Raw genomic sequence first — 9,419 nt, 5'->3', positions numbered from 1 at the left:
GTTGCGTCCGACTCTTGTGACCCTGTGGACTGCAGCAAACCAGGCCTCCCTGTCCCTCACCATCCTGTGCAGTTTGCCCAAATTCATGTTCATTGCATCAGTGATGCCACTCTACTTCTCAGCAAGTCCTTCCAGCCCCTCAGCTATTTCCCATACCAGAGTTTCTCTCCTCATCCTGGTCACCACTGCTGGACACACCAATATCTCCGTATCGATCACACTGTGGGGCCCCACACAGATTAATACTTTAGCTCTGGGCTGGGTAACACTGAACAGAAAGGACCCATCACTTCCTTTGTGCTACTTACCATGCCTCTCCTAATGAAACCAATATGTGTTTTTGTTCAAAGCATCTGTACTATTCAGTTAACTTATGTAGGGTTAACAATAAACAAAAATTCTTGACTTTGCTTCTGCTAAGTCACATCATCCCTGCGATTTTTTAAAAACAAAGATACAGACCTTGAATGAAGGACTGTTAAATTTAATTGTGTTAACATTCAGTCTGTTCATTTTTGTTGTTTAGTCGCTAAGTCGTGTCCAACTCCTCGTCACCCCATGGACTGTAGCCCACCAGGCTCCTCTGTCCATGGAATTTCCCAGGCAAGAATACTGGAGTGAGTTGCCATTTCTTTCTCCAGGGGACCTTCTTGAGCCAGCGATTGAGCCCACATGTGCTTAGCAGGCAGATTCTTCACCATTGAGCCAGCCACCTGGGAAGTAATTTTCCCCAATAACATTTGTGAGATTTTAAACAAATTATCAAACCAATATATATTTGATGTCCAGTGTTGAGGAAAACACAAAAAAATATAAAGAATACAATTATAGTGACCCATGGTCCCTTGCCCACCTAGGGTAATATTGTTTGTTAGCTTTGTTTTATTTTTTTCTACATTTTCTCTGTGCATATATATATTTATATAACTGATACAATATTGTATCCAATTTTGTATACTCTTTTTAGAAAAATTTAGCATTATCTTGTAAGCATTTTCTCAAATCTCTCATGATATTACATTGAATGTTCTCACAGAGTTTATATATACAATCCTCTAGATGAACACTTGGGCTGTTCCCAATTTTTCACTTTTTTTTTTTAAACTTTGTTGGTTTTGTTTTGGCTACACTGGATCCTCATTGCTGCGTGTGGGCTTTCTCTAGTTGCAGCGAGTGGAGGCTCCTTTTCCTTGCAGTGGGAGGGCCTCTCATTGCAGTGGCTTCTCTTGTTGCAGAGCCCAGGCTCCAGGCACAAGGGCTTCAGTAGTTGCGGCTACTAAGCTTTAGAGCACAGATTCAGTAGTTGTGGTTCCTGGGCTTAGCTGCCCTTCAGCAGGTGGGATCTTCCTGGAGCAGGGATCAAACCCATGTCCCCTGCACTGGCAGGTGGCTTTTTAACCACTGGACTCCCAGGGAACCACCCCCCTCCCCTGTTTTTCACTCTTATCTAGAACATTTCAGGGAATTTTAAAGCATAAAATTCCTCTTTTGGATGGATTCCTTTGGATAGAGTTTTCAGACTTGCATTAATGAACGAAAGAACATGAACATTTAAAAAAAGATTTCTTGGGTTCAAAGCCCATTTGGAGACCCAGACATTCAGCTTACTGCTTAATTCAACATTAAATTCTATGATTGTTTTGCCCTATAAAAAATAAATAAAAAAGATTGCTAATACACAAATTTTTCTCTAAAAGATTTTTAGATGTTTTAAAAATCCTGTCTCTGTCATCTGACACTACCCAAGGCACTTTGGAAGAAGTAAGAATGAAAATATGCTATACCAGAATTTAACCTATCCTAGAAATTAACTTCCTATAAGGAACACAAAAATGTAAAAAAGCACAGTCAAGGGTACTGTTAAATCTCTAGAGTTTCTACTCTTTTATCATTAGAATTGTCCTCTATCTCTTATAATAGAACTTGTCGTGAAGCCCACCTTAGTTGATAGTCACTCTGGCTTTCTATTGGTTGGTGTTTGCATGATACATCTTTCTCTGTATTTATTATTGTTGTTCATTTGCTCAGTTGTGTCCAACTCTTTGCGACCCTATGGACTGTAGCACACAAGGCTCCCCTGTCCTTCACTATCTTCCGCAGTTTGCTCAAACTCATGTCCATTGAGTTGGTGATGCTATCCAACCATCTCATCCTCTGTCGTCCCCTTCTCCTCCCACCTTCAATCTTTTCCAGCATCAGGGTCTTTTCCAAATGAGTCAGCTCTTTGAGTCAGGTAGCCAAAATATTGGAGCTACAGCTTCAGCATCAGACCTTTCAATGCATATTCAGGGTTGATTTCCTTTAGGATTAACTGGTTTGACTCCTTGCAATCAAGGGACTCTCAAGAGTCTTCTCCAACACCACAGTTCGAAAGCATCAATTCTTCAAGTGCTCAGTCTTCTTCATGGTCCAACTCTCACATCAATACATGACTACTAAAAAAACCATAGCTTTGACTATACAGACCGTTGTTGACAAAGTGATGTCTCTGGCTTTTAATATGCTATTTAGGTTTGTCACAGCTTTCCTTCCAGGAAGCAAGTGTCTACATTTTTCACTCTTAACCTATTTGTGTCTTTATACTTAATAGGTTTCTAATGGATAGCCTGTCCTATGTTTTTTTCTTTTATAGTTTAGTTTTTAAAATATGTTATTTGATTTATTTGATAATACATTTGTGGTAAGAAGTTGGAAAGGTATTCAACATAATATTTTTCCCAAAAGAGTTCCTAGTTTCACCATCTCTTAAAAAAAAAACAAAACCAAAATTCTATTTCTTCCATTGATTTTAAATGACAACTTCTTCATACTTTAAATTCTCTTTTATATTTAGGTCTATTCTGAACCCTCTTGTTTTGAACCACTGATTGGTCTGTCATTCAGTACCAAATAGTTTTTTTTATCGTGGTAAAATACACATTATATAAGAATTTATCATTTAAACTGTTTTTAAGTGTACAGGTTCAGTGGCATTAAATACATTCACAATGCTGTGCAACCGTCCCCACCATCCATCTCCGTAGTCCTTTTCATCTTGTAAAATAATAACTGTTACCTGTTAAATAATAACTCCACTCACAACTCACCCAAGCCTTGGCAACCACCATTCTGTTTTCTGTCTCAGATGAATTTGACCACTCTAAGCACCTCATACAGGTGGAATTATACAGTATTTGTCTTCTTGTGACTGGCTGATTTCACTTAGTATAATGTTTTCGAGGTTCATCCATGTTGTAACCTATGTCAGAATTACCTTCCTTTTAAAGGCTGAATGATATTTCATTGTGATTATAACCACATTTTACTTAGCCATTCATCCATTGATAGACACTTGGGTCAATCATGTTTTAGCCATTATGCACAACGGTGCTATTGTTCGTTGTACAAATCTCTCTTTGAGACACCACTTCAGTCATTTTAGTATATATCCAGATGTGGACTTGCTGGATCATATGGTAATTCCATTTTTAATTTTTTCCAGAACCACTGTACTGTTTTTTCCATAGCAGCTGTACCATATTATATTACTACCAACAGTGGACAAGCGTTCCAATTTCTCCATATTCTTGCCAACACTTGTTATGTTTAATTTTATTGACAAAAGCCATCCTAATGGGTGTGAAGTGGTATCTCAAAGTTTTGCTTTGCATTTTCCTAATGATCAGAGCTTTTGAGCATCTTTTCATGTGTTTATTGGCAATTTGTATATCATCTTTGGAGGAATATCCATTCAGGTTCTTTGCCCACTATTGAGTTATGTCTTTTGGTTTTTTGATTGTTGAGTTTTAGTTCTCTATATATTTTAGATATTAATCTTTTATCAGATATATGATTTGCAAATATTTTCTCCCATCCTATGGGTTGACTTTTCACTCAGTTGATTTTGTCTTTAAAATTTTCAAGTCCAATTTTTCTATTTTTTCTTTTGTTATCTCTGCCTGTGGTGTCATAGCCAAGAAATTATTGCCAATTGTTACAAAGCTTTTGTCCTATGTTTTCTTCTAAGAGTTTTATAGTTTTAGATCTCATATTCAAGTATTTGATCCATTTTGAGTTAATTTTTGTATGAGATGTTATATAAGGGTCCAATTTCATTATTTTGCTTGTGGAAATCCAGTTTTCCCAGCACCAATTGTTGAACAGACTGTTCTTTTCCCATTGAATGGTCTTGGCACCCTTTTCAAAACTCATCGTATATGCAAAGGACCATGTATATACAAAGGTTTCTTTCTGGGCTCCATGTTTATGCTGGTACCACAGTTTTGATTCCTGTGGCTTTCTAGTAAATTTTGAAATCAGGCAATGTGAGTCCTGTAGCTTTGTTCTTTTTCAAGATAGTTTTGTCTGTTTGGGAAAGATTTCATATAAATTTTAGGATGCGTTTTTCTATTTTGGCAAAACACTATTGAGATTCTTCATAGTGATTGCATTGAATCTATAGATTGCTTTGGACAGCATTGACATCCTAATAAAATTAAGTCTTCCAATCCATGAACATGGAATGTATTTCCATGAATTCTTTCTTTCAGTAATATTTTATAATTTTCTTTGTACAAGTCTTTCACTTTTGGTTAATCCCGAAGTATTTTATTCTTTCAGATGCCACTGTAAATGGAATTTTCATAATTTCCTTTTGAGATTGTTCGCTGTTGGTATATAGAAATGTAACTGATTTTTGTGTGTTGACATACTTGTTCAGAATATTCTTGTAATTATTTTTATTTCTACAGAACTGGTAGTCCTCATTTTCATTTCTGATTTTAGTAATTTGCATCTTCTGTTTTTTATTTCTTAGTCCATCTAGCTGATGGATGGTCAATTTTGTTTATCTTTTCAAAAAGCCAACTTTCAGTTTCATTAACTTTATTGTTTCTCTATTCTCTATTTTACCTGTATCTGCTCTTTTACTATTTTTTTCCTTCTGCAGCTTTGAGTCTAATTTGGTTTTTCCCTAGTATTTAAGTTGTAAAGTTAGTCTGTTGATTTGAGATCTTTCTTATTTTTTAATGTAAGCATTTATAACTATAAATTTCCCCCTTAGCACGGCTTTGCTGTGTCCCATAAATTTTGGTCTGCTGTGTTTTCATTTTCAATAATCTCTAAGTAGTCTCTGATTTCCTCTGTAACTTGTAATTTGATCCGTTGGTGTTTTTAAGGGCCTATTGTTTAATTTATACAACTTTGTGAATTTTCCACTTTTGCTTCTGTTACTGCTTTTTAATTTGTACAATATCTTTTAAAATCTTTTGAGACTGAATTTGTGGCCTAAGGTGTGATCTATCCTGGTGTACCAGGTGCACTTAAAAGGTATATGTATACTGTTTTTATTTGATAGAATGTTTTGTATATGTCTCTTAGGTCTAGTTGGTTGTGTTAAGTCCTCTATTTCCTTACTTTCCTTCTGCCTGGTTGTTCTAACCATTATTGAGAATGCAATATTGAAACCTCCAACTATTATTATAGAAGTCTCTATTTCTCTCTTCAATTCTGTCAGTTTTTGCTTGAAAATCCCCAAAAGTCACTTCAGGTGGTGATGACGAGGGGAGTTTGAAACAACGGTGGATAAGGTGGATAATAGATGTCTACCTCTTCATCTGTACCTCTAAGATCAAAAGCAGCAGTCAGTGAACCCTCATATCTGGAGGACGAGGTCCTTTCTGCCCGTCCTGGCTCTAGAAGCGGGTGCAGATTCCTCCAGGCATCTGTGCACAGCTGCCTGCCACACTACTGAGAGGCAGGGAATCAGCATCTCCTACTCAATGGAGAGCTGACTTGGCCAAAATCAACTGCAATTTGCCATCCAAGCCTTCCCCTCAAAGTCACAAACCTTCAATAGACTTCAGAGCTCCAAAATAGTTAAACCAAACAGATTCTGCCAGTGTAGTTATGATCTGGGTAGAAAGACAGATTCTTGGTGCTTTCTACTCTCCCATCTTCCCAGAATCTCCACCTCCCATCTTTTAAAAAAAAATACATAATAAAGAATTATGAAATACACTTGTAACTGTGGGAATACCAGACCACCTAACCTGTCCCCTGAGAAACCTGTATGCAGGTCAAGAAGCAACTGTTAGAACCAGACATGGAACAACCAACTGGTTCAAAATTGGGAAAGGAGTACATTAAGGCTGTATATTGTCACCCTGTTTATTTAACTTATATTAAACTACATCACGTGAAATGCTGGGCTAGATGAATCACAAGCTGGAATCAAGATTGCTGGGAGAAATACCAACAACCTCAGATATGCTGATGATATACCACTTTAATGGCAGAAAGTGAAGAGGAACTAAAAAGCCTCTTGATGAGGGTGAAAAGGGAGAGTGAAAAAACTGACTTAAAGCCCAACATTCAAAGAACTAAGATCATGACATCCAGTCCCATCACTTCATGGCAAATAGATGAGGAAAAACTGGAAAGAGTGGCATATCTTATTTTTTGGGCTCCAAAATCACTGTGGACAGTGACTGCAGCCACAAAATTAAAGATACTTGCTCCTTGGAAGAAAAGCTACAACAAACCTAGATAGCTTATTAAAAAGCAGAGACATCACTTTGCTGACCACGGTCCGTATAGTCAAAACTATGGTTTTTCCAGTAGTCATGTACGGATGTTAAAGTTAGACCATAAAGGCTGAGTGCCAAAGAGTTAATGCTTTCAAACTGTGGTGCTGGAGAAGACTTCTAAAAGTCCCTTGGATAGCAAAGAGATCAAACCAGTCAATCCTAAAGGAAACCAACCCTGACTATTTATTGGAAAGATTGATGCTGAAGCTCCAATCCTTTGGCCACCTGATTCAATGAGCTGACTCATTGGAAAAGACCCTGATGCTGGGAAAGATTGAGGGCAGGAGAAGGGGGGACAGCAGGGGAGACAGAGAAGAAGGGGGAGACAGTGGTTAGATGGCATCACCGACTCAATGGACGTGAGTTTGAGGAAACTCCCGGGAGATGGTGAAGGACAGGGAAGCCTGGTGTGCGGCAGTCCATGGGGTTTCCATGAGTTGGACAGACTAAGTGGCTAAACAACAACAGTGGCTGCCTTGTTAATTTCCCCCAGATTTTTTTTTGGCTATTCTTGTAGTATTAGCATCTCTTATGAATTTAGAATCAATGTCTAGCTTCCAAAAGTATCTTAATTATACTTTTCTTGGGAAATTTACAGCTTAATTTAGGAATAATTTTGTCAATGAGTTGAAAACTCAATCTAAAATTCCTGGTTTTCGTAAGTACTATTAAAATAATAAAGCTCATTTAAAAATTAAATTGATACAGATGTATGAAAAGGCAAAAAATTAATAAGGCCTTCTTAAAATATTTCCTTATCACCTTCCCAACTTCCTTTCATTACCTTGAGGTAATTTTTATGAACAGTTTGATGGTATTTTTTCATACTCATCCATCCATACACAGCTTTTATGTGTACATCCACACACAGGTTTTTACTGGTTTTGTTTTGTATGTATATGAGGTCATTAGTGATAAAGGAGTCAGTTTACATGTACAGTGTATATCCATGTATTATAATCCTCTATAGATGCACATTCACGTTTTCTTGTGTCTGCCACTAATAAAGCTGTGCTCAACAATCTCGTACATACTTTTCCACATTTGTTTATTTAAGGAGAATTTCTAGAAAGGAATTGCCAGCTAGAAGGGAATGAACATACAATTTAAAATTTGAAGATACCACGTTATCTTCAGGAAGTAGCAATGATACTCCCAACTGCAATATAGGATGGGACTTTTTTCTCACACTCTTCTGAGAATTGAACATACGAATCTTTTAAATTTTTTGCCAGTCTGTAAGTTTGAAACAACATTTAGCTGATAATATGTCTCTAAGGATCACACATGTGAAAGGACTGGCTTATTGTCAGCATCCGCCCCCCAGCCCCTTCTTTTCCCTGAAGCTGCCCAATCTGGCAGTAAAATACATGCAAGGGTTATAAAATGTCAGAGAATCTTAACGAATACAATTTACCATCAGATTTCATTTGAGGCCTCAAAGGGGAAAACAAACAAACAAACACCAAAAGCAACATTAAAAACGCATATGGTCTGAAGGGATGGATCAGATGTAATGATAACTGGATGTTAAGTGCTGAAGTGGGATGTTCCCTTTTAAAAATAATACACCCCCCCCCAAAAACAAAACAAAACAAAACAAAACAAAAGAACTGCGTTCCCCAGCCTGCCTTTGTCTCGGGAGACACGGCGCGCTCCCGCGGAGGAAGAGTTTCTTCCTGCCCCAGGGCCCTGCGCCTTCGGAAGCGCCTGGGCCGGTGTCCGTCTGGGCCCGGGCCCTCCATCAGGCCGCCCGGAGCTAGCTCTTTTCTGACAAAATCCCAGCGAAGTCCGCAACCCTTCCCCGTTTCCAATTCTGTTCTCTTGAGGCATGGTTCTGGAGCCTGCAGGCTTATTTGACCTGCACAGTAAAGAATCTGCCTGTAATGCAGGAGACCGGGGTTCGATCCCTGGGTCGGGAAGATCCCTTTGAGAAGGAAATGGCAACCCACTCCAGTATTCTTGCTTGGAGAATCCCATGGACAGAGGAGCCTGGCGGGCTACAGTCCATGGGGTGGCAAGGAGTTGGACACGACTGAGCGACACACACAACACACGGAATGCGGCGCAAAGTGCCAGACTACTTAGGCGCCAGCGCTTCGCGACGTCGCCACCGGGATTGCCTGTGGGACTGTGTCGGACTCAACTGCGGTCAGATGGATCCATCCCATTTTCAGTTCAACGTCTTTAGCCTGGATTTTGGCTTAGTTCAACCTAAACAGTTTCTTGGAACTTATTTTATTCCAATATCTACGAGGTGGGCTCTCAACCTCGGACCCGGTGACTGTGTGAGCCCCGCGAAGGGAATTCGCAGCAGAGAGGGAGCCCGGGATCACCAAAGAGGGAGCCGGGCTCCGTGAGGATGGAGGAATCCTTCGGGTCCAGGCAGCGGTGGGGGACCCCTTACCTCGCGGGCTCTGCTCACACCTGGCTCAGATATCAGGCAGCAGTGGTTGTGATTGGTGGGATTCGGCGGAAAACCTGCTGGCCTCCACCACAACCGTTCTCGATTGGCTTCAGCACACAGTCGCTTTTCCGTAGTCCAAACCTAGGGCCGCTTGGTGATAAATACCGCCTTAAAAGGCGTTTGATAACAGTTCTACGTGTTGTAAGGCAAACGGTTATTGGTCGCAGGGCTCACGGATTCGGTCTGTAGTAAACACAGCGAGGCTCCTGGGGCCCGGGATTGGTCAGCGTTCCAGAGTAAATTCCTCCGGGTTCGGAGCATCGACTGGCTGCTCTTCTACCGCTGCCCCGCCCTCTCCCCTTCTGATTGGTTGCAGCTCGGGCGGAGAGGCGGAGGAAAGCCGCGGAGTAAGCGAGTCGTGTTGCGTCACTTCCGTTTGCTGTGGG

Source organism: Dama dama, chromosome 29 (genome assembly GCF_033118175.1).
Source record: "Dama dama isolate Ldn47 chromosome 29, ASM3311817v1, whole genome shotgun sequence".
NCBI lineage: Eukaryota > Metazoa > Chordata > Mammalia > Artiodactyla > Cervidae > Dama > Dama dama.
The sequence above is the reverse complement of the archived record's forward strand: the minus strand, read 5'-3'. Positions refer to the sequence as shown.